We start from the raw sequence: 27520 nt of genomic DNA on the forward strand, positions 1-27520 counted from the left end.
CCAGGAATTGGTCAATATGGTTGTCATGACGTGGCATCTGCTTACGTCTCCAGACACATTCTCTTTGATCGTGCCCCAACTACTGCCATCCATGCTCCAGCCATACTGAATTTCAATCAGTTCTAGTGTGGCGACTCTTTTGCAACTCTGGGCCCTTATCTTCCCTGTTCTCCTTAATTAGAATGCATTTCCTGTTTCTGTTTGCCTCCTAGCTCCTACTCACATTTCAGGCCTCTACGTAAAGATAATTTTATCCTAGACTCCTCTTAACCCTGGGTCAGATGCCGGCCCTCTGTGTTCCCATGACCTTTTGTCCTTCTGCATCAGAGCATCTATCACCTGGAATTGCCAGCTGAGCTCAAAGGGGAGAAACAGGAAAACCCAATGGTTTATTTCTCCTGGCCCCATGCTGTGTGGCCTCACCCCGATTCAAGCATTTGAAGACAAGTACTTACTTTGACAAAATCTGCACATCATCCTCTGAGGGCTTAATAAAGAAAGTGATGCCTTTGGATGACGCCTCCTCTACCCCTGCCCTGCAGTTGTCATTTAAATCTGCCATGTGTCAACCTATAGAGTGAGAGTGACTTTCTCTATGTCCATACAATACTAATCAGGATGGGAGAATCTTGACAATAAGAGCCAGAAGGGACATTAGGAATACTTGCATCAGATTCTGCATTGTAAAGATGAGCAAGTGGCTATTTCACAGGCAATGACTTGCCCAGGGTCACACGGTGAACTAGTGACAGAACTAGGACTCAAACCCAATTTCCTGGCTCCAAGCCCGGCTGCCCCCACATTCAAGTAATCTTTGGAAAATTTCCCAGAACTCTAGAGTTTGGCCTCTTCTCCCGTATCCTTCCAGCGCTGAGGCAATCGTACGTGAGCGAAGCCCTGCATTAAAGTCATACGAGGATGTGGTGGGAGCCGTTGGCAGGTACTGTCTTTATGGGCATAGTTACTCTCTGGGCAGCTCTTAAAGATAAGACATGCCTATGAGGGTGTCAATATTTTATAATAACTTTAAATGGAGTATAATCTATAAAAATATTGAATCACTACGTTGTACACCTGAAACTAACATAATAGTGTAAATCCACTATACCTCAAAGAAAAAAGGTTGAGTTTTGCATAAAATAGGAAGATTTGGTGACATTGGCCCTCGTTCTTTTGAAGCATCCATAGCAGGGAGGAGAGCAGTGGCTGCCCCTCGAGACAGGGCCCCAGCTCCCCTATGCCCGCTTGATGTGGTCCCGCCTGGTTGATTTTTGATTTTGTTGCTTTAGGTGGTATATCCAAAAACTCATTACCAAAACCTTTGTCCAGGAGCTTTATTTCCATGTTTTCTTCTAGGAGTTTCAGGGTTTCAGGTATAGACCCCCTTTAAGTCATTAGAAAGTCATACAGGTACACGGTACAAAATTCAAAAGGTCAGAGTAAAAGTAATCTTCCCGATGCATCGCTGAAGCCTCTTAGCTTCCCTTACTGCCTCTGTTACCAGTTTCTTGTGTATCCTTCCAGAGATATCTTATAAATGTATAAAATATATGCATATAAATAAATATATGAAAACTTTTTATACAACATTCACACTGTCCTGTAGCTTCTTTTTTCACTTAATATACCGTGGAGATTTCCCGCATCAGAAAGAGTGGCCTCTTTTTTAATGGTTGCACAATATTCTATAGGAGGATGAGCCATAAATTGACTTAACTGGTCTGCTATCAATGAACATCGAGTTTGCTTCCATGCTCTTGCTATTTTTAACACTACTGAGATGAATACAGCGTACATGCGCATTTTGCAGGCATGCATGTAACTGTAGGATAAATCCCAGGACATGGGATTGTCGTGTCATGGGATATGTACAGTTACATTTTGATAGACGTTGCCAAACCACCCTCCAAAGAAGTATAATTCAAACTAAAACAGACTTATTAAAGCTCTATTGCAAACCCAACCCATCTATTTTCCAATGACAGAGATGTACTAAGTGATCAGGGTCCTTTTGCTTTTCTCTGCCCTTATTCATTCATACCTGCCATGCCAATCTTGAAATGGAAATAGTTACAACCTCCAGAGTTGTTTTGAGGGTTTCTTTAGAGAGCTTGGCACTGCCTCATCCTTTTTCCCCTTCAGAAGGTTTCCGAGAGAATCTTCTTTGGTCATCCATGACAGGCAAACGCCTGGCCCTGACTGCAGCAGCAAGGTGCCCACGCCGCAGAATGACTCCCATGCTAAGTCACCATGTTCTTGAGCATATATCGCTCTAACCTGAAGATTCTCCTAACACCTTTGCTTGAATGTTTTAGATTGTTAAACACTAATCAATGAAGAATTTCATTTAGGTCAAAGAAAAAGATGAAAGCCGTCATTCTTTGGAGTAAAAATATTGATTTATCACCAATGAAGTGGAAAATGACTTGTTTCTTAGCCTCAAAGAGGCTAATCAAAGAGCAAATGTCATCGTAAATTGAAAAACAGCTCTTCAGATGGTCTTACATTATGATTGCAGTGACTCCTGATCTCTTCTTTGTCATCTACCGTGCCACCCCATTTTTTTGTCCTTCAGATTAACTTTCTTTGTTCCCCACGTAGGGGCAGAGACTATTGCCAATGGCATTCCTATCGATTTTCTTTTTCAAATTCTCTTCTGGGTTACTTCCCAACATCTCCCACAAATAGAAGAAGTACGGTCAGGCAAGGGCAGGGGACGCGGGCCCAGCAGCCAGTCTGTGGCACTAGCTGTCAGTATCTGGACTGAATTTCTGTGAGAGGTTTGAGAGCTCCCCTTGGGACTTCGCCTCCTCTGGCCTGAGGGTAGGTGATCAACGGAGAGGATTCCAGAGAGCTCAGTCCACACTGGGGGTGGAGGGGAGCTGAATACCTTCAGATTCATATGCAAAAGACCTCTCTGCAAAGGAAAAGACGAGTAATTGGGACGAATAAGTATTATAATTTTACAGTTTAAAATCTTTCTTAAGTATTTTTTAGTCTTGATACAAATTACTGCCTGGGATTGTGTTTTTTAAATAGTGGAATAGTTTAGGTATTTAAGTTCCAGCCCTCACAGTAAGCTATTTTTATATTGATTTTTATCTTTGCCAAAGTGGTATTAATAGCAAGCAAGGTAACAGAGAGTGTATTGTGGACCCACCGACACTGCATTAAGTCCAGTTCACCGTCATTGTGTCTACAGTTGCAGCACAGATTTGCCCACAGCTGCTGAAAAAATACCCAGGGATGTCTTCCCCCTGAATGAAGTCTCAATGGCAGGACAGTTTGGGAAAAGTTGGCCTAAAACTAAAAACCTCTTCCTAGGCGGGGGTGGGAGGACGCAGTTGCTGTCAGAGCAGCGATTCTTGACCTTGGCTTCACCTTGGAATCATGTGGGAGCTTTCAAACTCCTGATGCCTAGACTGCACCGTAGCCTAGACCAAGGGAGTCAGAATCCCCAGTGGGGACGGTTCTGTTGGGAGAAGGGGGGCAGACCTGGCTGAGAACTACTGTGTTACGGAGTAAAGATGCCTTTTTTTTTTTTTTTTTTTTTGCGGTACGCGGGCCTCTCACTGTTGTGGCCTCTCCCGTTGTGCAGCACAGGCTCCGGACGCACCGGCTCAGCGGCCATGGCTCACGGGCCCAGCCGCTCCGCGGCATGTGGGATCCTCCCGGACCGGGGCACGAACCCGTGTCCCCTGCATCGGCAGGCGGACTCTCAACCACTGCGCCACCAGGGAAGCCCAAGATGCCATTTTTGAACGTCTCCATTTCCCCCTTGCTCTGAGCTTAGTGGGCAGGAGGAGAATGGGAGAAGGAGAAGTGAACAAGAGGATGGACTGGGGGCTTTAAACCACCTAGGAGAATAAACACCCCACCCCTGGAAGCACGGGCGCTCCACTCCCCCTAGTGGCAGCTGAGAGAGGGAGCTGGAAGCTGGACATGGGGGCTCCTGTCTGGGTTGGGTGCATCTAAGTAGGCTGAGAGTCTTCTCCCGGCTTCCTTTGTATAAAATATATATAAATGGATGAGGATATGCTTATATATTTGTATACTTATTTAAATAGGATTTACTTATTTTTTATTATTTATAATAATGCTATAAATAATGTAAATATATACACAGGTGTCAGCCACACAGAGCTCTAGCATATTCTTGGTTTAGAACAGGCAGGGGAGGGTGAGGCCAAGCGGTAAGCCCAGATGCTTTTCCCTGGGTCTCAGAGTGGATTCCAAATGGAATGGTAGGGCCTGATGCCTTATTCTGAACACGTGAGCTGGAGTGGCCTGGATGGATTGGTGGACACACCTGTTTCCCCAGCCCTTCAACATAAGCATACACACACTCCTCCAGTTGCAGCAGACCAAAGACATGCCTGTTCCTTCCTAAAATTTCAGCATTGGACTTGGTCATTTTCCCCACACAGCCCCCAACACTGACCCTTTTGCATCTTTCTCCTCACATTTAAAGCCAACCACATACATTCTGACATATGTACAGAAGCCACGATATTCTTTATCCCCACTTAGATAACATTTCCTGCCCCAGGACAGGGTGTGGGAGTACAGGGATAATGATTTTTATCCTGAGACTGCTGTGCTCAACCCATCTTCTGCTTATTAAATTGGGCTTCTGCCCCCTTTACATACTGCAGAGCAGAGATGAAGGGGCAATAAGCCATGAGCACCATGTCTAGGGACCTCAGGGAGAGCGTCACAGAGACTGGCCCTTGTGCTTTCCCACTCAGGTGCACACAGGGCCCAGGGCAAGATACCAATGGACAGCCAACGCCATATGTCTGAATACTTAAAAGTTTGATGTCAAGATAAGAGACTGATAAATGAATATATTCCACCCTCCTACTCTCACAAATATATCTTTAGAAAGACCTGGGAGGCCAGGCTCAAATGTAGAATTCTTGTATTCCTCAGAGCTCCTCCCCAGAACATGATGGCATGAAACAGGTTGTCCCAGGCTCCCAATACCTGATGACAGCCTATCCACCTGCCTTTCCATCCCCTGGCTCCATCCTATCCCACAGGACCCCCCTGCGTGTAGGCACACTGGCTTCCCTGCCCAAGCTCCGTCCACACTACTTTGCCAACAGCCGGAGCCTAAGTGGTAACACAGCCCACCCTTTAGAAGATGGAGCCATGGGAGACAAGACTGAGGCTGGTCTTTCTGGGCAATAAAAGCTTTTGCTGGTGTTAGCCACTTTTGACCTTAATGCAGCTCTTCGACAAGGATTTCCTTGCAAGATCTAAAGGAGGAGAGCCTTCACTTGGAAGCCAAGAGCTCTGGATCCCGAAGTTGACTCACTGGTCAGAGCCAGTTCAGCTGACCTCACCTTACAGGCATGCAGTTACAGAGAGGATGGCATGACTCATCTCTTAGTCTTCTTGAAATGGCTTGTTGCCTGTTGTTTACCCATGCCTTGTATCAATCAGCACAGGCTAAGTTGTGCTGCAGTAAAAAACACCCCCCAAGCCTCAGTGACTTAACACAAGTTTAGACCTTGCTAGGATGACCGTACATTTTGAATTGTGCCTGTTGACCCTTTCACTCTCAAAATTGTTCACTTTGGAATTCTAGTCCTCAATCACACTACAAAGCAAGTCAGAAGAAGGTTTAGCGCACTGTAAATGCTTAGAGACTCAGGCTGGAAGGGGCATCATCCTGACACATGCTTTCATCATCATTTCAGCAATGGGAAGGGACTGAGGCAAACTGCACATTGACTTGTAAAGCCACCACTCACAAATCATTGGCTGAAGATAATCACGTGACCACATCAAATCTCAAAGGGGAGGTGAAATGCAATGCCTGAATCTGTGAATAGCACTAATGACTACCCTGATTAGGATCAAAGGTTTTGTTCAGCATTCAGAAACCATCAATAAAGGTGAAGTGTATACATGCTTCATCTGATTTTGTTGTAAATGTTTAATTAAATAGATCTTGTCTAGCCTAATCTAATAAACCACGCTTCCTACTCCTCAGACAATCACAAGACATTGGGAAAAGAAGGTGCTCTGGGATACTCGATCTATTTGTGGCCTTAAGTTTGGTTCTACTCTTCTCTGCCGTATCTTACTCCTGATCCCACCTTGTATTCAAACCCCTCCACTGTAGTTCTCACTACTCCCTAACCCGTTTTTGCCTTCCCCTAATCCTTAAGAGTAGCAAACTGTCTCATCTGTGACCTCTCTCTCTGGCCATGACTCTGCAGGCAGAAACATTTCTTCAAATTTATCTCAGCCCCTGACACTCCCGTCCTTCAACTTTCAGATTTTTCTCAATGCAGTATGATGATTTATATAACCCATTCTATAAAATGTGTTTTAATAAACAAAAAGTAGTTCACTCATAAAACAACTGCTATCAACGTCTATGCAGAAAAGAAATGCAGTATTCAGATTAAGTATAAGTCCTGTTGCTGCGCTCTGCTTAAATGTATTGATAGTTGGACCCCACGTTTAAAAGGGGCGCTGGAGAGGATCAGGAGGGGAATGTCTAAGATAAGAAAAGTATAGGAGGGGCTTCCCTGGTGGCGCGGTGGTTGAGAGTCCGCCTGGCGATGCAGGGGAAAATGGGTTCGTGCCCCGGTCCGGGAAGATCCCACATGCCGCGGAGCGGCTGGGCCTGTGAGCCATGGCCGCTGAGCCTGCGCATCCGGAGCCTGTGCTCCGCAACGGGAGAGGCCACAACAGTGAGAGGCCCGCGTACCGCAAAAAAAAAAAAAAAAAAAGAAAAAGAAAAGTATAGGAAATGTGGAATGTGACTATGAAGGAGACTGGTAAGGTATGTGAAGATTACAGTGCAAACCCCATAGGAGTTACCATGACCCCCGTCACTAAATATCTGAAATGCCCAACTGAGTGTGGCACCGGTATCAGCACCCTGAGTATGATACTGATATTGATACTCTGAGTATGATACTGGTATTGATACTCTGAGTATGACACTGGTATTGATACTCTGAGTATGATACTGGTATTGATACTCTGAGTATGATACTGGTATTGATACTCTGAGTGTGATACTGGTGTTGATACTCTGAGTATGATACTGGTATTGATGCTCTGAGTATGATACTGGTGTTGATACTCTGAGTGTGGTACTGATATTGATGGCATCCATGGTGGTACCACCACTGCTATGATTACTACTTCCACTTATTACGATTGTTGTTCTTTCTTTGGAAGGATTCTTCTGATTTCATTCAGTTGGATCATTGTCCAAAGTATTAAAATAAATGAATCTTTAAAGGGCACTGGAAATTTCCTTTATTGCTAACTTTGGAAGCTGATGATGAATGGCTTTTGCAGAAAATTAGTATGAGCTGTTCATTAAAAACACATCACGAGACATGTACCCTGCCTGGCAAAGAACCATAATCTGACCCACAGAATTCGATTTCCAAAACCTTACGGAAGATTGTACATCATTAATGAGAAACTCCTTATCTAAATCATTTATGACCTCCAACGACTATGTTAATTTATGGTTACATCCTTTACCGTTGCTAGGCACGACCGTCTTAGACATACACTCAGAAGCTTGGAAATCAGCCAAAACAGTTAGGCAGTGGGTGCTGTTATGAACACAGACATACATTTTTCTTAGTAGAGTTGTTCATTTCCTACTGTGGTTTAAATGCCAAGTGTGTCAATAAAAGGACAACAGGGTGACAGAAGAAGGAATATCCTATAGTGAAAGACCTTTCTAGAGAATAATAAGCAATCTTACATTCCTTGGTCTCCTAAACTTGGAAGTCTGTCACTTTGTTGCTTAGAACTCTAGCAACTATGGATTTGTGTAAAATTTAACTGTGTTGTTGGGGATGAACAAAAATCCATAAATAAAAATCTCTACTTTGCACTTTAGTCATCCCCCTACCCAGTCAATCCTTTTTATCAAGCCTAGTACTTGGAAGCAAAATGAGATTGCTCCATCTGCTTTCTCAGTCCCCCGAAGGTAATGTTATCAAGAAGTGAAATAGAAAATAGGGAGAAATCATGGACCTGAAACGTCTCTACCATTGGATAGTTAAAAGATTTGCCTAGGACTTCCCTGGTGGCGCAGTGGTTGAGAGTCCGCCTGCCGATGCAGGGGACACAGGTTCGTGCCCCGGTCTGGGAAGATCCCACATGCCGCGGAGCGGCTGGGCCCGTGAGCCACGGCCGCTGAGCCTGCGCATCCGGGGCCTGTGCTCCGCAGTGGGAGAGGCCACAACAGTGAGAGGCCCGCATACCGCAAAAAAAAAAAAAAAAAAAAGATTTGCCTATATCGTAACACAGCTGATCGTCTAAGTCAACCAAATACCCATTCTCTTTATCTTCTGTCTTTCTCTTGAAACTTTCTTATCTTTCAAATCACTTATCATTTTGAAAGAATTTGGTAGAGAGGGGAATCTGGATACAAGACTCTATGAAAAAAACAGAAAAGTCAGATAACTAAGAGAAGGCTTAAAGTGAGTATAGGAGGCAAAGCATTTACCACGGTGAATAGGGTGGCTGTGAGGTTTCCTCTGGAGCTTCTGTGCTCTTACATGGATCTGCTCCCTCATCTTGATGATTTGATCAGAGCGGGGAACATGAATCAAGACGGCTCAGTGAGACTTCCCCAGCTCTTTCAGACTTGGAATCAACAAAGAACACAAATAGGGACTTCCCTGGAGGCACAGTGGTTAAGAATCCGCCTGCCAATGCAGGGGACACGGGTTCAATCCCTGGTCCAGGAAGATCCCATATGTGGCACACGGAGCAACTAAGTCCGTGTGCCACAATTACTGAAGCCCGCGCGCCTAGAGCCCGTGCTCCGCAACAAGAGAAGCCACCACAATGAGAAGCCCACGCACCGCAATGAAAAGTAGCCCCCCCCCACCGCAACTAGAGAAAGCCTGCACGCAGCAATGAAGACCCAACACAGCCAAAAATAAATAATAAATAAATTTATTAAAAAAGAGAAAGGAAGAACACAAATAGTCTCTCTCTAATAGCTGAATGCTATTGAATACTCTGCTAGAGAAGCAAGGATGGTCGACAGAGAAAGAGGAATAGAAAGATGCAGTTGCTTGAGATGGAGAAAGAATTCTTGGCAGTGTTCAAGCCCCTGGTTCCAGCTGACTTTGAGACTCGATTGCCCTTTTCGATACTTGGGTTTTCCATAATATAGCACCAATAAAATCCATTCTCACTTCAAGGCTAGTTCAAGTTCATTCTTGTAACCAGGAGTATTAATGAAGACAGTCAGCAAATCCTGTTGAAACTCTGCAATACGGGGTCACACGTTCCTGCTTTTCCATTTCATCTACAGGATGATGCGTCCCTGGGGGCAGAATGGCACCTTGCTTATCTTTATTCCCCTTCCAACCTAGCACAATGCTTGGTACAAAGGAAGCACCAGGAAAGCTTGCTCTGAGATGATTTCCTGCAGCACACCCCAGTGGCCCATCTGTGTTTCTTCAGCACTCTGATTCAGAGATTACCTATGTGTGTCCCATCACCAGTGATTTGTAGCAGAGGCTTGATTGGGAAATAGGAGCAAGTGTGTGACCTAAGAGGCTGGGCTTGATTTTGGCTCTACCATCAAACAGCTTTCCATCATCACATTTGATCCACCACTCCTTGTCCATGTTAAAAGGATGAGGCTATTTCTTCTGAATCTGCTCTGTGCCTCTCTCCAACAGATTGTTTTCTTTTTTTGAATTATTTTATTATACAGCAGGTTCTTATTAGTTATCTATTTTATACATATTAGTGCATATATGTCAACCCCAGTCTTCCAATTCATCCTACCCACAACTGCCCTCTCCCACCCCCAGCTTTCCCCCCTTGGTGTCCATACGACCAACAGATTGTTTTCTTAAACAAAGCAGTGAAAATAATTTTCAACACGCAACAACAGCCTAACATGTCCTCTCAGCATGCACCTTGTGAAGGAGACAGAAAACGTGGGGAAAACAGGAAGAGCAGAATGACACAGGAAGGGTGGGCTCTTGGAAAAACTGTCAGAAAGACATACATCTTCTACCAAGGTCTTCTGTCAGCCCCCTGCCTTCTGTTGACTAGAGTTCTGCCTTTTCGCTTCTCTGCCACTCCCTCCTCTTCTGTTTCATTCCAGGGCATTCAAGCCCAGTGATTTGTTTTGGAAATGCTATCATTTCTTAGCTTAGCTTTTATCTCAGTTGGGTGCCTTTCCTGTCTCACTGCTTTCCTTTCAAGGAGGCAGAACCAACACTTGACTCTGGGAGTTTTTTTCAACACCTCCCCCCACCCCCGTGGTTAGATGAAGCTAAAGGAACTTTGATTAAAAAGCCTACCCAGGTTCCTGGGATGGCCTTGGGTGTGTTTCTGCCACCCTCTGAAGCCGGAAAGAGAGATGAAGTGAATGGAGCTTCTGTTTGGAATACTGGCCTTGTAAATAAACCCCGGCAGGGTGGAGCCCGAGGGTGATCTGCTTGTTGTCTGTGTGGAGCAGCCTCCACCATCATCAGAATTGTTACCGATGGTGACACTGGAGTCATGACTAGAGTTCCAAGATTTCTGTGCTGCCCAGGCCAGTTTCTGCTGATGCAAAGTTAGCCTTCCCAGGCAATGCAGAATTCCTCACTGGGATTCTGGGGACTTCACAGATGAGGAGGGACCAAAAGGGAAGTCAGGCATACAGAGATGATCCCACCTCTAGATGGGAAGAAGTTCCTACAAATGACTGGCAAAGAGCTGTGGGAAATATTGATAATCATCATTGTCATCACCCTAAAATTTTATATTTGACTAGTGTTTTCAAAATATTTTTTAAAATTTATTTTTACAGATTACTTTCATAATTATTAATCCACTTGTTCTTCCAAAACCTTGAGGGCTAGAACTATTCAGAGAGGGAGTGACCATGATATAGTGGCATTGCTAATCTATAAGTGCCTTAGAAGACTGAGGTCATCAGCCCAGGCTCACTGTAGATGGAAAGGGGAGAATCTAAGAGCTAAAACGTATAAACTAAAGCATCATAAGAATTGGAAGAAAATATGAGAAACTAATTTCAGCATCTTGGTGGGAAAGAAGGACAAATTTTGCTTATCAGTTCACAAAATGCCAGAAGCCCTGTGGAGAAGATTAACAGACTGGGCTACATGAAGAGTTTAAAAAAAAAAAAAGTTGTTTTATTCTCTTATCTTTCATTATGAGGGTTTCATCAGGTGTCTGGGGATCCTTGTCTATCTGCTCACGATTATGAATAGATGGAAGAGCTGATTGGAAACTGACTGTGTGCCTAGGGCTTCTTGACACTGAACTTCTCTGTTGAGTGAACTGGGTGGGCCGTTTACTGAGGCATTCCTGAAGTCCATATATTAATTTCCTTTTTCTGCTGTAAATTAGCACACATTTAGTGGCTTCAAACACCACAAATTTATTATCTTACAGTTCTGGAGGCCAGATTCCTAAATAAGTCTCACTGGGCTACAATGAAGATGTCAGGATGTCAGGTGTTGTGTTCCTTGCTGAAGACACTAGGGGAGAATTTGTTTTCTTAGCATTTCCAGCTTCTAGAGGCTGTCTGCATTCCTGGCTCCTGACCTCCTTCCGTTCTCAAAGCCAGCAATGACCTGTTGTGCTTTTCTCATATTTCATTACTCGGATCCCTTCTGCCTCCCTCTTCCACATTTAAAGGCCCTCGTGATTACACTGGCTCCACCCAGATAAGCTAGAATAATCTCTCTTTTAAAGTCAGCTGAGGAGCAACCTTAGTTTCCCTTTGCTACATAACATAGCCACAGATGCCAGGGATGAGATTGTAAACGTCTTTGGGAAGGCCTTTATTCTGCCTATTACAAGGGTCTGTACACTCATGCATGTACATGCACAGTAAAAGCCTGGAAGGGCATATACCTAACTATACAGCAAATTAAAACACAGTGGTTGCTTCTGAAGAGGGAATGGGAGTTGGGTGAGAAATAAGGGAGAACTGTCATGTTTTGCCTGATGATTCTAACGTTTATTTTGGAGTAACAAACGTGAACTTAAAGATTTATAAGCATAATCATAAAATATTATTGAATTTTAATTTACTTATATTTTTCATTTGAACATAATGTATATAATATTATGATAGAATAAGAAATATATATTTTGGTGTTCATCCTGGACTCTTGGCCAGAGTTTCTAAAATCCTTATACGTTCCTAAGGGGTAAGAGTAATAGGAGGGGCTTTCCCAGTGGCATAGTGGTTAAGAATCCGCCTGCCAATGCAGGGGACACGGGTTCGATCCCTGGTCTGGGAAGATCCCACATGCCGCGGAGCAAGTAAGCCCGTGCGCCACCACTACTGAGCCTGCGTGCCGCAACTAATGAAGCCCGCACGCCCGTGCACCACAACAAAGAGTAGCCCCCGTTTGCCTCAACCTGCGCCCAGCAACGAAGACCCAACGCACCCCAAAATAATAAATAAATAAATAAAATAAAATAGAAACAAACCCACAGACTCTTAGAAAAAAAAAAAAGAAAGAGTAATAGGAGCATCTTTTGGTAAAGATTTGGTTTTTGTTCCCAGTTCTGAAATAGCTCCAGGTCAATAAAAGTGAAAGGAAACGTCTTTTGTTATTCACGGTAAGACCCTTTCAACCACACCTGAATTAATGTTAATGACGTGTTTGTTGGAAAGCCCCCAGGGAATACCAACAGTGTGATTAGAGGGTTGGAACTTTCTGCCCCACTCTGTAACCTCTGGAGCAGGGAAAGGCTGCAAGCTGAGTTAATCACTAATGGCCAATGATTTAATCAAGCATGCCTACTTAAAATAAAGCCTGCATAAACACCCTGAACAACGAAGGTTGGAGAGCTTCTGGGCTGGTGAACAAGAACAAGTCCACGCACTGGGAGGAAGATGTGCCTCGCACTCCACTCCTTCTGTAACAGAAGGTCCAGTGCTCGGGACTCTTCCAGACCTTGCCCTGTGTATCTCTTCATCTGGCTGTTTGTTTTCATCCTTTAATAAATCGGTAATAGCAGGTAAATTTTCCCTGGGTTCTGTGAGCTGTTCTAGCCAATTATTGAACCTGAGAGGCGGGGGTCATGGGAATTCCCAATTTACAGCTGGTCGCTCAGAAGTACAGGTGACAACCGGGACTTGCAATGGCATCTGAAGTGGAGACTCACTCTCGTGGGATTGAGCCCTTACCTTGTAGGGTCTGGACTAACTTCAGGTAGTTAGTGTCGGAAGTGAGTTAAATGCAGGACTCCGACTTTGCTGAGAATTGGAGCGTTGCAGAAAAACCCACACAGTGAATGTTAGAAGTGTCATGAGGATAGAGGAAACAGTTTTATTCTAATGTACAGTCTCAGTTTTAATATAAAATCTCAGTCTGTAGTAAGCAATACTATACTTAATGGGTTCAGTGGTAGAATTATTGAGAGGTCAGTGTAAAACTGTGGATAAAAACAGAGGTATAAGCATTCTGTTAACAAAATCTGCCCATTTGTTTTGTTAATAGTCACTATAGAAGTATATAAAGAACTGTCTTATCTGCCTCTGGGAAGTACACTTGTGTCAGATGGAACGAAAGGTGTGTGTGGTATGAGATCAATGCTGAAGTTTACAGAAAGCCTACACATTTCCTGTCACATTCTTATACCTTGATTATAGGTTGTTGGCTATCTCAACAGGTGCTTCTATTTCACTAGTCTTCGGGAATTTCACTCCTTTTCATTTCTGACACACCTCCTTCTTCTGTCTTCTTTGTCTTCATGGTCTTTCCTTTTTTCAACTATTCTTATACTCCTTGAATCATTTAGACTTTTGATTAAATAAATACTCTAAAATACATGAAAGTATTTGCATAAATATACCCTCACAGATGCATATAATTATCAGAAATACTTTTATGCCTTACTTTTTTTTTTTTTTTTTTTTTTTTTTTTGCGGTACGCGGGCCTCTCACTGCTGTGGCCTCTCCCGTTGCGGAGCACAGGCTCCGGACGCGCAGGCTCAGCGGCCATGGCTCACGGGCCCAGCCGCTCCGCGGCACGTGGGATCTTCCCGGACCGGGCACGAACCCATGTCCCCTGCATTGGCAGGCGGACTCTCAACCACTGCGCCACCAGGGAAGCCCCAATCTGCTCATTTACAAGAATGACATACTCTTTGACAGTCTTTGTGTTTTCACTATATTGTTTTCTATTTTTAGGTTGTCTTCTCCTTCAGGGATGAGCCTGTGTTTTTATAACTTCTTATGAATATGCAACACAGACCAAGCACAAAAGCTCTTTAATGGTGAGGATTAGAACTGGAGAAAGGGGGAGACTTCACATTCACATTCATTTGGATAAAAGAGAACTGAAATATTTGAAAAAAGATAGTGAGTGGAAAGGTTTTTGTTGTTCTTGTTGTCTTGCCCTTTTCCAATAAAGCGCAAGTCTTTTTTGTATCCAGTATCCTTCAGTAATTTATTTTAATTAAATAAATAAAAGGAGATAAGTCAATATATCCAGAAAAGATATAAAAAATCTAGTAAAATTCCAATTAGAGATACCAAATTGAACCTATGTATTTAATTCCATTTTTTCCCCCAAAATTCCCACTGAAACATCAGTAAGATGATTTTTTAAAGCATAAACTCTCAAGGAAAAGAAGACTATAGCAACCAAATTTTGGAAGCTGAGAAATTAAAGGAACGAGTGACAGTTGACCTTAGCAGACCAGAGAAAGTGGAATCCTGAGCTTGGCAGAAGGAAAAGGTGAAGGAAAAAGAAACCTAGCAGACCCCTCAAAGGGCTCAGGATTTGGTGGCACTGAGACCTCTAGAAGTGGGGTATGTGTGTGATCAAAGACAACAAGATGGACGAAAAGTGCATTAAAGAAGCAGTTGGATCCTGAGTTCCTGTCCTGAAACCCAAATGACTGGTATGTGCCTCTCCTTTATCTTGGATGAAGACTAGAGATTTAGTCTCTGGATATTGTAACCAAGGGTCTCTGGCCTGCAGGACTTGATACTGACTATTGTAGTTATTACTTGCTGTATAATTACTCCCACCTCCCACTCCCTCCCCCCCCAAAAAAGAAAATCTTAGTAGGATAGAACAGCTATTTTATCATGCTCATAGATTCTGTGAGAGTCAATTAATTCAGACAGTGCACGACAGGGGCAACTGGTTTCTGCCCCACATGTCTTGGATGGTTAGGTGCTGGGATCATCAGCTGAAGTGTCTCCACTCAACATGTCTGGCAGTCGATGCCGTGGGCCTCAGCTGGGCTCATTTGGCCGGAGCCAACTGAGCTCCCAGTGTGGTCTCTGTGGCTGGGCTTGTTTGGGCTCCCTCACAGCATGGCGGCTGGATTCTTAAAGCAAGTATCTATGAGAGAAGACAGGAGTATATGGCTTTCTTGTCATCTAACCCCTTCAAGATATGGTATTCCAAAAGGTGAATCCAACTTATGGTTTTGACCATCTGCTCATATCTCAGAACCACCAAAAAAATCACAGCATCACCCTCAGTGTTGGGGGATTACATTTTTTTCAGAGGCTGCGTTGGCGCTGATTCTAACTCTGACAATAAAACCCACAGTAAGCCCCCACTTGACTTCCAAAATCATTTTTGCAGAGACCTTTGTTCATGTCAACTGCCTTCAAAGGGAGTGGTTTTCCTTCAGAGCTTTAAGTTCAATCTTTAAGACGTTTTGGTCACTCTGAGTTTGACATATTATTATTCAGATAAGCATTTATTGAATACTTTTTGTCATTTTGTATTTAGGTTGCAAATTCATCACTTGAGAGTCTGCTAATCCCAACTCACTTCAAAGTGTTCCTGAAATGTGGATATCCTGATTTAAGGACACTTGAGGTATCTTAGTTTTAGTCAGAAGTCTACATGGCAGGCAAGTGAACTGAGAAAGAAACCCTGCTTTTTCTATCCAGCCATAATCTTATAAAATATAATATTATTAAAAAACATATATAAGTACATTAAAGACCAGTATATTTAAACATGCTATTCTTACAGAGCAAGATTTTAAAAAATAAACACCTGTGTATATTTGTAGCATCTTGTTAGTAAGCCTCATTGATTATGGTTGCTAAAATTTCCTATATCTTTCTGTAGACAAAACCCTGGCATTTTTCTATCCCCTATTTGATTTGCCATTGAAGTTTCTCAGCTTGTTTGAAGCCTAACTCTGCAATGGAGTAACATGATTGTTCTTAGAGCAATCCATATTTGCTGTCTGTCTGGGTCGAGCTGCCATTCATTAAACTGACAAAGAACTGTGAGTAGAATGCTCAAAACACAGCATCCCTCCTCTTCTCCTCCTTGGAGGGGGGCCTCTCTTTTCCTTCCACAGAGCAAAACCAGAAAAAGTAACACTGTGGTCACACTACAGTCACACAGCCGTGTAAAAACATTTTTCAATCAGAAAAAAAAAAATTGTTTTCTGGGAAAATCTCACTCCTCCCCTAAATTCATAAACAACTCCGCCTTAGAACCTGAGGTGATGCTTCCAGCAACTCCCATGATTTGTAAATCAGTTTTCCTCCTTACCAAAAAAGTTATAAACAGCTGTCAGTTTCAAAGCATGAAATAGTTTAAGCTTGATTTCTATTTATTTTTAAATTTTATTTTAAGAACTTTATGAGTTTTTTGTTTTGTTTTTTTTTAAAGCACTTTAAATCTCACCATCCTCTGTAGTTCCTCTGAGTGCTGAGTTCTGCCTGGCTGCTTCCTTCTGGCTTCTACATCTGCCCCACCGGGCCTGATCTCAGCTGCTGGTCCCTCTCTCCTCTCACATTCCCATTCTGCCACAGGTTACAGAACGTCTCCTGGATCTTTTCTCCCAAGCCTATTTCTGTCTCCAGCACCACGAGAGTCGGCTTCCTCCTTTGGACAGGGCAATGGTGGAACCCAAAAGAGTGAACATGCCACATCTCTTAGTTCTCTGAGTTGGAATCAGCTGAGAGCATCTCTTCAGGACCTCAGCTCATCATCCCATTATGAGAATAAACAGACTCAGTGGATACACCTCTGAAAGGGAGAATTAGAGGAAACGAAGGCTTTCTACTTGATCGAATCCAGCTTGGGGGTGGTGACCCACAAGGAGGTAGTGATGAGTACCAACGGTTAGGAGGATACCAATGGGCCAAGTCTGGAAACCCAAGGGGATTAGCTTCCATTTAATGTGGACAAACAGTTTCAAATCCAGACTCCATTGGGGGGAGATTTGACGATGCCATTGGCAGTCCTGCTGCTGCCACTTCCTGAGATGTCCTCAGGGACACAGAATACAGGGTCCAGGAGACTCCCAGATTGAAATCAGTATCTCAACCAGGTTTTACAGCTTTAGCAGGAAGAATGCAACTATTAAGACACACCACTTGCACCTCACTCAGGAGCCAAACTAGAATCAGGAAAAAGAACTTCTTATTCTCTGTGCCGGGATCTCTGTGTACTGCTCTTACAGGAATGGAGATTAATTGGCCAGGGGCAGACTGTGAGTGAGCAAATTTTCCCAAACTGATTGAAGTGCTTCTCCTCTGAATTCTAGAACTTCCCTGTGCCTGACTCTGCCATAGCCCTCACCGCACTCCCCTCTACTTGTGTGCGGCTTGCCTTTCTTCCCCACTTGGCCATGACCTCTGAGAGGGCAGGTACCGTATTAAGCTCATCTTAACCCAGTGCCTGTACAGTGCCTGGTCCAAGACAGGCACTCTGTACATGTTTGTTAAATGAAAGCTTCGACGGGTGAAAATGAAAGAGGGTGAGGAAAATAATGTTTTAATCTAAATTTTGATTAGGCAGGTATCTTTGCTACATATGGAGTCTTTGCTTTCTTTTGCTTTTTTCTTTTTCTTTTTTTTTCCAATTTAGAGTCACTGCTTTTAAAAACTATCTCCCTGTTCAAGTCAAGGGAAGATTCTCCTTCATTTAGAAAGCCTGTTCCAGGAATCTAGTAAACCTAACCATGGAGCTATTTGTCTTCTGCAGACAGGCCTCATTTATAAGGGCTGATCCCCTTCATGGAATCAGGTGGCCTGAGGAAGAAGAAAGCGTATGGGGAGCCAGCCAGGTGAGAAGATCATTGTATAATGTATCAGGAAACTGTGGCATTAAATCTAGACAGGTGAGTGTCAGACTGACAGTCTGTCCAAGGTTTGTGTGCTTTCGCCCTCTCTAGACTGTCAGCTTCTTGGGGCAGGGATCGAGTCTTCTCTGCATTCCCAGCACCTGGGGCAGTGTAAGCAGAAACTTACAACAGTAATAACTGCAATAGTCAGTATCAAATATCTGAAGATATTTCATGTTTTGGAGGCAGACTAGGAATGGAAATGGGAAGGCTAATATACAAGAACAGTAAGGAGGTAGGGTTCTTTCCCAGACGACCCGTGGCCGTGAGGGGAGAGGGAGGAAGATGACTTTTGTTGCGCACTAACTGTATGCCAGACATTGCAGGAGGTGATTGCTTCCAAAATTTCTGAGACTTGATATTTCCCAGATTAACAATGTTTCTGGTGTTTGAGTATTTTAACTCCAAAGAGCAAAATAATAGAAAAATAATTTTCCAGGTGTGGTTAAAAAAATGAACAAATTTTGAAAGAATTATGTTTTTAAAACTCTTTTATATAACTACATCTTGCAAATCAATTGAAAAATGCAGTACATATCCATCATTACTATGCATTGCTTTGCATAGACTAAAAACATCTGGATGTATCTGAAAAGGAAAAAAAATGGCACGTTATGTAAAACCCTAAGTCTCTAGGCACATAAGCACGTATACAAAAATAATACATTCTATTTAGTATTTCTCATAATGAAAAATCAGAATTTGTAATACTCATTCATCTCCTTAAAACTGGTGATATATACACAAAGAATAAATTTCCAAAGGATAAAACATTTACATATATATGTAGACATTTTATTCTTTGGAAAAGCTTGCTGATCTATGGCAAATTCCCTCATCCTTGGGAGCTGGCATAATTGCATCTGCAGAATCAAAGGAGAGCATGACGCAGTGGCTCCTCTGAGAAGATTTTTGGTGCCATCTGTTTCCTCTAGCAGAGCTCTTTCCAAACTCCCCTCCCAGCTCGAGCATCTGGACCGTCTCCATGAAGTCTAGGAGGTTTTCACAATGTCACAAGCTTGGGAGGAGCCATTCTGGCCCACCCATCAGAGTTTCTTCCCCTCTGTCCATGAGCCGTGGTGACATCACCTTGCAGCCCGAGAAGCCAGGGATGACAGCATCCCAGACAGTTCCTCTCTGGAAGGCTGCTCTGCTAAGCCTCCCCAGTAGATGATCCTGTATCTTGTCTTACTAATCCTCACAGAAACCACCATTTTGCAGGTGAGACAACTGACTCTCAAAGGGGTATAAACGCTGTTAATTTGCCCGTAAGCACACATCCAAGGACTGGAATCAGGAGAGTTAGACCTTGAACCAAAGTCTGTCTGACTCCAAGAACTCTGCCCTCCTTACCGCACTGCTCTGGGAGACTTGTCGAAGAGAACAACACGATATTAGGGGGATCATTGAGCAATGGGTACAGCTTTTGATCCACTAATTTGAGTACAGAAGAAATGTCCCTGCTTCATTTGTCTGAAACTCAATAGAATTTGCGGGACCAGATACCATTCTGCCAGACATAGAATTCCTAGTCAATCCAGGTTCCCTGTCTCCTGACTTCTTTGGTTCCCCCCAAGCTCTGGGAGGACTTTGGGGTGGGAGGGGAGGCATCTGGTTCTGAGTTGTCACCTGCTGGCATGGGGACACAGTAAAGCCAGGCACCCTGCCCTCAGGTCATGTCCAGCATCCCTCAGTCTCATCACAAACACCTTTCATGCCTAACAATTTTCTCTGCTGCTTTCATACCCCTCTTGGGCACATGATACTCATCCTGCAGGCTCTCTGGGGATCGCATGGGACCATTCTCCACTTCTGGGGCTAGGGAACTCTGTGAGGCTCTCTGAGGTCCTGTCTGCCTAGACATACCAAGTTTAGGAATTTCTTCTCGGGTATTGCTTCCTCCCAGGTTACCTGCCTGGATAGCAGGCCACAGGTCTCCTCTGCTCTCCGATCCCACCTTCTGCTCGTACACCAGAGTAAGCTCCTTACAGGCAGGGATTATGTCGAATGCACCTTTGTATTTTAGTGCTTCTCATCGAGACTGGCAGACTAAAAGACCCTCTATAAATGCTTGTTGAACTAATGATTCTCATCTTCCTAGCTGTGAAGCCCTACCTACTTTCTCCTGCTGTGTATGGTCCATTTACATAGCTTATCCAATATTCACTAGGTATATAATAGGATGGAAAACATGGATTTTAGACCATGAATGTCCTCTTTTATGCACATCACAACTTAAAGCAACAGCCGTATTCCAGGAGTACAGCTGCAGTGTTCCCGAGGGGTAGATTCTAGCAGACGCTGTTGGCATCTCACCCATACGCCCTCACCCCACAACTTCAGTGCATGGCAGCGGACTGCCAACACTTCTATTCCTCTGCTGAGGGCTCTCCCTGCCTGCAAAAGCCATGTTGCTTACCTGTGCCACAGGGAGTGCCAGGGTATTATCGCCTTCCAGCAGGGGCTTTCAGTTAGGGACTAACAAGAGTTGGTGAATAAATACCCTGGATCCCCCGTGCCTAGGGTGGGATATCTCAGAGGCATGTTTACACTGCTTCCAAATGGTTGTCTCCGGGGCCCAAGTTCCAGTTACCCACGGTGGTAACTGGCTCAGTCGGCATTCTTTATTGGCTTTCTTATCTCACCTTTCCACCCCTTCACTTCCATATAAACTACTTGCCCTTGGATCTTTGTTTCATGGTGTTTCTTGGGGAACCTAACCGAAGAAACAGCTTTACAAAGACACTGAGGTGACTTTTGGTTCTGGATCTACTGGATTGTTTTTGGAAGTTATATACAAAAATAATGGGAGAAGTATTGGGGGAGGGGAGAGTGACTCTAGATGATCGCTGAGGGTTGACTGTGAAGAAAACTGTGCAGCTTTTCTCGGGTAAGGCTCGGAATGGCTTCAAAGGTGTTTCTTCAGGCCTGCATTTCCTGCTTGCTATATTTAAAAACATTGTAACATTTAGCAGATATAATCTGTTAAAAATATGATCTGAATGTAGGTAAGCATTTTTGCCCGTAGATGTTCAATGAAGTATTTTTTGTAAGAGTGAAATGTTGAAAACAACCTGATTGAGGATCTAGTTAAGGAAATTATGACAAAGTATGGTGTGTCTACTAAAATGGAATATTATGCATGCACTTAAAATGCATATTTTAAAACATGAAAACTACTACTAATATAGGCATGATAAGGACGTTTTTCCCCTGCCTCCCTGCTTCTGTTTATATTTCCTGTTGCTCCTTAAGAGTAATGACTTCTGAGAGGGAGGCCAGAAGAAGGTGGAGTTGGAAGGAGGACAAGTGTGCAGTACAGCAAAGTGGATAAAACTGACGTAAACATCACGAAGTGAGGAAATGGGAAGGGAATCAAAAGGAACTGCACCGGCTGAGCTCCGCTCCCCACTCCATCTCCTTGGGCTGCATCCCTGCCACCAACAAAGGAGTGACCACATGTCTATCGTTTATTGTATGCCGACTACAGGCCACACACCATCCTAGGTGTTTTAAAACATCATTTATAATATTTCTGATAACCTTCTAGGAAAATATCACAATCTCTATTTTTTCAAATATGGAAGAGTAAGAATCAGGATGATGTAAGCAACCAGCCTGTAATCACTCAACAGAATTCAAACTCTAGTATTTCTGCTGCTTAGAAAATCAGGGCTAGGGACAGGAAAATGACCTTTCCCACGTGCTGGGGAAGTGATTCCCAAATGCCAGAAAAAGACCAGGGAATGTGTAACTGCAGGAACTTAGGAAGACAGTCTGTCTAATCCAAGCTGGGCTAGCTCTTGGTGTGGCCACCTGCAAGGTGACCTTGTTCTCATCTTGTTTCCTTTAATTTTATATTGAACTGACTGTAGACTTGCCACTGAATGTGGCCCAGAGTGTTGGTCTTTTCCTACAGTTGAGCCAGTTCTCAGGGCAGCAGACAATCACCAAACAGGAATTCCAGCTGAGAGGTGTGTATCTAGCGATGTGCCATGGCCATCTGCCTCTCTGGAAGGATGTTCTTCCTGGCTCTAGAGAGGTGCAGCAAGTTGGCTGAGTCAGCTCCTTATTGGCTGTTGAGAGCAGATTGTGTAAACCTCCACCCAACCCTGTTCAATGATATCCCGAGGGTAGCTTAAAAGCTGCCATGGTGTGGGTATTTGCACCTGTGGAAATCAGCAAACACTGCAGATTTCCGTGCAGAGGGCTTTTATCTTGGAGATCCAGTTGATTAGTGGGCGTCTCCCTGGAGGAACAGAGGCTGTCCAGTAGACTGTGCCATCTCTTCTGCTGTGGCAAAGACAAGGTGGTAAAACAGTGGGTAATGTCAGCTGTGTCTTCAAACCTATTGGGGTTTTAGGGAGCCAGTGAGTACATTCCTTTTCCCTGACCCAGTTTGGAAGCAATTGGGATATACGGAACGGTCAGGCAGATGGAGTCCAATGTGTCACTCTTTTGCTGATAAAGGCTGGATGGTGAATATGGTTTAAGTGCGGCAAGAATGAGCTTCCGGTACTTCACTCCAGATTCAGGCAGACTTATCCACCTGGTCACAAGCTCACCTGGACAGCCAGCAGCATATGGAGCTCTCCTACTGAAAAACTTAGAGCACGGAGAATCAGAACGCTTGCTGTCTAGGAGCAGCTGACTCTCCAGAGGAGGGAGAGAGGAAAGGACTGAGTTCTCGTTGCCTGATTCCTCTCCCAAAGGCTCTGGGCAGAGCAGTCACTCCACTTTGGGGGAGAATCAGTGAGGGAGCAGATAGGAGAAGCATTATGACTTGCATCGAGTGCCCACCACATGGAAGAGAATGACCACTGTCCTCTGAAAACCTAAACAACCAAGTGGGAAAGCGATGAGAAATGTAAACTGGATTCTTTTTTGTGCAATTGAGTGTCACATTGAGTTGACTGTAGCTTTTCCAGGCAGGAGAAATTAACAAATGAGGTACAGAGAATTTAGACTCCATAAGTTGCTTTCACAGCTGGAGTGTTTTAGACCTTATCTTGAAGTGTAAGACCATCAAAGCAACGCCTCCACATGTGGCCAGTACACAATTCAATCTACCTGTGAGAGTATAAGAGTTGAAGTATTTTTTAATATCAGTGAAACGGAATTGTGCATCAGTTTCTGGACCTGTCATGATTTCAGTCTTGCAAAAGGCATGCATTCTGTAACCTGTATACTTCAACATACACAGCTAGCCCTCAACCTGGCCAGAAGAAGCCCTGTAAACTTCATTCTGCAGGTCTCAGTCTGGACACACATTTCTGCCTTCCCAGTATAGATGGTTTTTGTTGTTGTTGTTGTTTTGTTTTGTTTTGCAGTACGCGGGCCTCTCACTGTTGTGGCCTCTCCCATTGCAGAGCACAGGCTCCGGACGCGCAGGCCCAGCGGCTGTGGCTCACAGGCCCAGCTGCTCCACGGCACGTGGGATCTTCCCAGACTGGGGCATGAACCCATGTCCCCTGCATCGGCAGACGGACTCTCAACCACTGCGCCACCAGGGAAGCACAGATGTTTTTAAAAGTATCAGATTGTCCTGTATCTTGAGGAATATATGGTAGTGTTCTTATGCGCACACACGCGCACACACACACCCCCTTTCCAACCATGACACTGCAGATGGTGTCTACAAAAGAAAATGTAGTCTATAAAAGTAATTATGGAACCTCAGAGTCCCCTTCAAGCCTGAGACATCCTGAGTAATCCACCCACAGGTGAAAAATTCTTGTGGGACCTGTCTCAGAGTAAGCTTTGCCTGTCCCTCTTCTCTGTGGAGCCTTTCCCCAGAAGCCTCTGGGGTACCTGGCCTTTATTCTGATACCACTGACTTCTCCTGTCTCCATTGGTTGTGAGCTGATGCCTTACACTGGCTGGTCATCAGGCTACATGAAGGGTGGCATTCTGCAGTGAGTCTTTACAGGGTTGTTTTTTGTTTTTTGTTTTTAATTTTTGGCTGTGTTGGGTCTTTGTTGCTGCGCGTGGGCTTTCTCTAGTTGTGGCGAGCAGGGGCTACTCTTCGTTGTGGTGCGTGAGCTTCTCATTGTGGTGGCTTCTCTTGTTGTGGAGCACGGGCTCTAGGCACGCGGGCTTCAGTAGCTGTGGCGCACAGGCTCAGCTGCTCTGCAGCATGTGGGATCTTCCTGGACCAGGGCTCGAACCCATGTCCCCTGCATTGGCAGGCGGATTCTTAACCACTGTGCCACCAGGGAAGTCCGACAGGGTTTTTTTTTTAAGTGCATATCCCCTCAGTTCTCATTTAGAAAATGTGGAAATATTCTGCCCTTATCAATCTTCTGGTATCCTGCCTGCTAGAGCAGTCTAGACCAGAGAAGCTTCTAACTGTGTGAATGGGCTGTTTCCAGACTTAGCTCCTGGCTCTATTTCCATTACAGTGAAACGGTCCAAGAACTGGCTATCCCTTTGGAACAATGAAAGGAATATAACTATTTCCACAGAGCTTGAGTTTAGTGTGCAGGATAATTCCTAGTTAGTTATTCTTGATGTGCTTTTATATACTCATGTCTCTTAGTGCATTATCATCCAGAATACTTACTAGGTGGTAAAAAAAATCAATGATAACTTGCTGTTTGGGACATGAATTTGAATCCTTTGGAATTTCTCTAGTACGAGTTGGGTCATGATCTCAGCCTCCTTCCACTGGTCTTGTGATTCTCCTTCTGTCATAAAAATGATCTGTAATGTCTTCCAGGTCTTATTATGTTTGGACTGTAATTTCTAAAGCTTTGGATTTTGATTAAAACCAAAATGAGAATACACTTTAGATTTTATGTTTAGAGCCTTCCCAATTGATGATATTAGATTGTTAATACCTCCAGAAGATTTTCTTATTTGATTGAACATAAGCCTGGACTTTACACTGAAACTCAGTATTTGCCTGTTCATCTATCCAACAACTGCTTATTGAATGCCCGTGATGTGCCAGGCTCTGCCCTGGGCACCAAGGATTAATGTACACCCAAGAAGTAGAATGAAGAGAAAGACATGTTGGAAAATCATCACAATTTAGTAAGTATTATAATGGTGGGTTACTAGAAATGGTGGAGGGATGGAAGAGTTATGTAAGATATGTGAGACTGAAGCACTTGAGTTAAACTTGAAGAACGAAGAGGAATTTCTCAAGAGGACAAATCGGGGAAGAGCCTTCCAGGCAGAGTGGAAGGCTTAGAGAACAAGGCATTTGGTGGAACAAAGCAGTATTGTTGGAGTGCAAAGGGCAAGGGGAGCAGCGCGTGAGGCTTAGACTGGGCCACATGCTGTTAGAACTGTTTTATATTGATTATCTTGCATAATTTTGACAACCTCTGAGGGTGGTATTATTAGTCCCATTTAATAGATGAGGAAACTGAGGCTTAGGGGAGTTACATAACTTGCTCAAGATTACTGACTTAGTAGTTGTTAGAGCTGAGCTCTGACCCATTTGCAGAAGTGACATTATTAATCACTATGCAAATCTGCCTCCTCCATGGTTATCTTCATAGTCAAGCTCATAGACACACTTTTTCGGTTTTTGGTCTCATCAAGTACCTGCCAATGTCCATTTTATAACCAAGTTATTTTTATCTACAAGAGCAGCAGAGGTAGCTGGTGTGTGGAATGCAGCTATTTGACAACATCATCACTCCCTGACTAAGAGGAATGGAGATCAAACCCCTTTCCTCTAAACACAACAATCGCCATATGGCAAAGGAATTTCAAATCTGAGGCTCGATAATTATCAGATCGTCACATTGTAGCTCCACCAAAACTGGGGCACACGCTTACAGTAGCTTTAGCAGGGTTTGAGCTGTTGAGGGAGTTTTGGAGAAAACTGTTTGAAATTAGAAGGATGAGTGTGCTTATGAAAAAGCATGAGGAGAAACAGGTGCCTTTAGCACTTTCACCACTCTGCTTCCAATGAATCTCTTCCTTCTCCTAATACTCTAGCCTGTGCATGAAGAGCCAGCCCGACAGGATGGAAATGCCAGTGAACCTGCAGTCTAAGATCTTAAGTTCGGTCACTTATGTCATTGTGGGATATTGGGCAAGAAACGTTCTCTTCTTCACTTCCTGGTCTACATAGAAGAGTGGTTGAAAGTGCAGGTTCTGGGGCCAGGCTTCCAGAACTCAAATCCTACACTGCCATTCCCAACTGCGTGCCTTTGTCAAGACACTGAATGGCTTGTGCATCGGTTTTCACACCTGTAACTCAGGGGTAGTAATAGTACTTACCCCATGGGGTTGTTGAGAAGGATAACTGAGACAATTCGTAGGAGGTGCTTAGAGTGGTGTCTGCTGAGGAAGGAACACAATAAATGTTAGCTTTCTTCTAGTTCTGGGCCTCCCTGCTCTGTTCAAGGCTAAGTGCTCCTTCCTGGAGAAAATCCTTCTTTCTCTTTAAATTTTTTTTCCATTTAAGGAAAGCCAGTGTGAACTTCCGTGTATTCTAGGAGACTTGCACGCACTGCATCAACCTCCAGCCTTGGCATGGCATGTCGGGCGCTTGGTGTCCTTTGTTTGCTGCAGCTCCCCAAGACCAACAAGAATCCATTTTTTCCCAGAAAAACAATGGTGACTTTATTTCCTGTTGGTTCTGCGGAGAGAATTATTGTCTCTTTGCCATAACCAAACATTATAATCTTTGCATAATGGAAAAACAAATATCAATGAACTTTTTATTTGTTTCTCTTAATGAGGGAAAACCTACTATTTTAGGTTGACAGATTCTACTGGAAATAAATCATATTGCTATGGAAACCATGCCCAATAACCACTGAAACGTGGTTGCTATCTATGTTCTTTAATTGTACATGCTCGAAGAATTATATTTTAGCACATATTTGACTTTCGATTCTGTTTCCATAGTGTTAGACTAGAGCCCGGCTTCTGACTGCTTCCCTGTTCAGTCTTTTAGGATTCCTTGCTATCTTTGGGATGTTGAGTCATGTGGTGGAAACCACAAAAATCTTGTGATTAGTTCTGGCTGTGCTACTTCTGTCCAGGTGTCCTGGAGCAGGTTTTCTAATCTTTCTGATTCAAGAAAATTATAAATTCTCTAGACGATAAAAAACAAAGATAATACCTTTTAAGGCTTGGGTGAAGATTAAATAAGGTGATACATGCATAGCTATTTAGTACATTTTATATAAAGGTAAAAGAGTTTTGCTTTCAGAAAAGCTACCCACTGCATAAACAACATACCCCCCAAAACTTCAGCATTCTTATTTTTTCCTTAGAGTTTGGTTGTGAGATGTAAGAAGGTGTAGGGGATAAATGCAAACCTACTAGGACAAGAATCCCCATACTACTCACTACCTATGTAATCTTGGGCAGGTTACATGACCTCTCTAAGCTTCTTCATCTTTAAAATGAAAATAATAAAATTTATATCCAGGGTTACTG

General features: G+C 43.7%; 1 pseudogene; it reads right to left on the reverse strand.

The window, feature by feature from the left end:
• Window positions 1–23073: 23073 nt before the first annotated feature.
• LOC132520218 (ATP synthase membrane subunit K, mitochondrial-like) lies at window positions 23074–23258 on the reverse strand (annotated as a pseudogene).
• Between the last annotated feature and the right edge of the window lie 4262 nt (window positions 23259–27520).

Source organism: Lagenorhynchus albirostris, chromosome 5 (genome assembly GCF_949774975.1).
Source record: "Lagenorhynchus albirostris chromosome 5, mLagAlb1.1, whole genome shotgun sequence".
Taxonomy (NCBI): Eukaryota; Metazoa; Chordata; class Mammalia; order Artiodactyla; family Delphinidae; genus Lagenorhynchus; species Lagenorhynchus albirostris.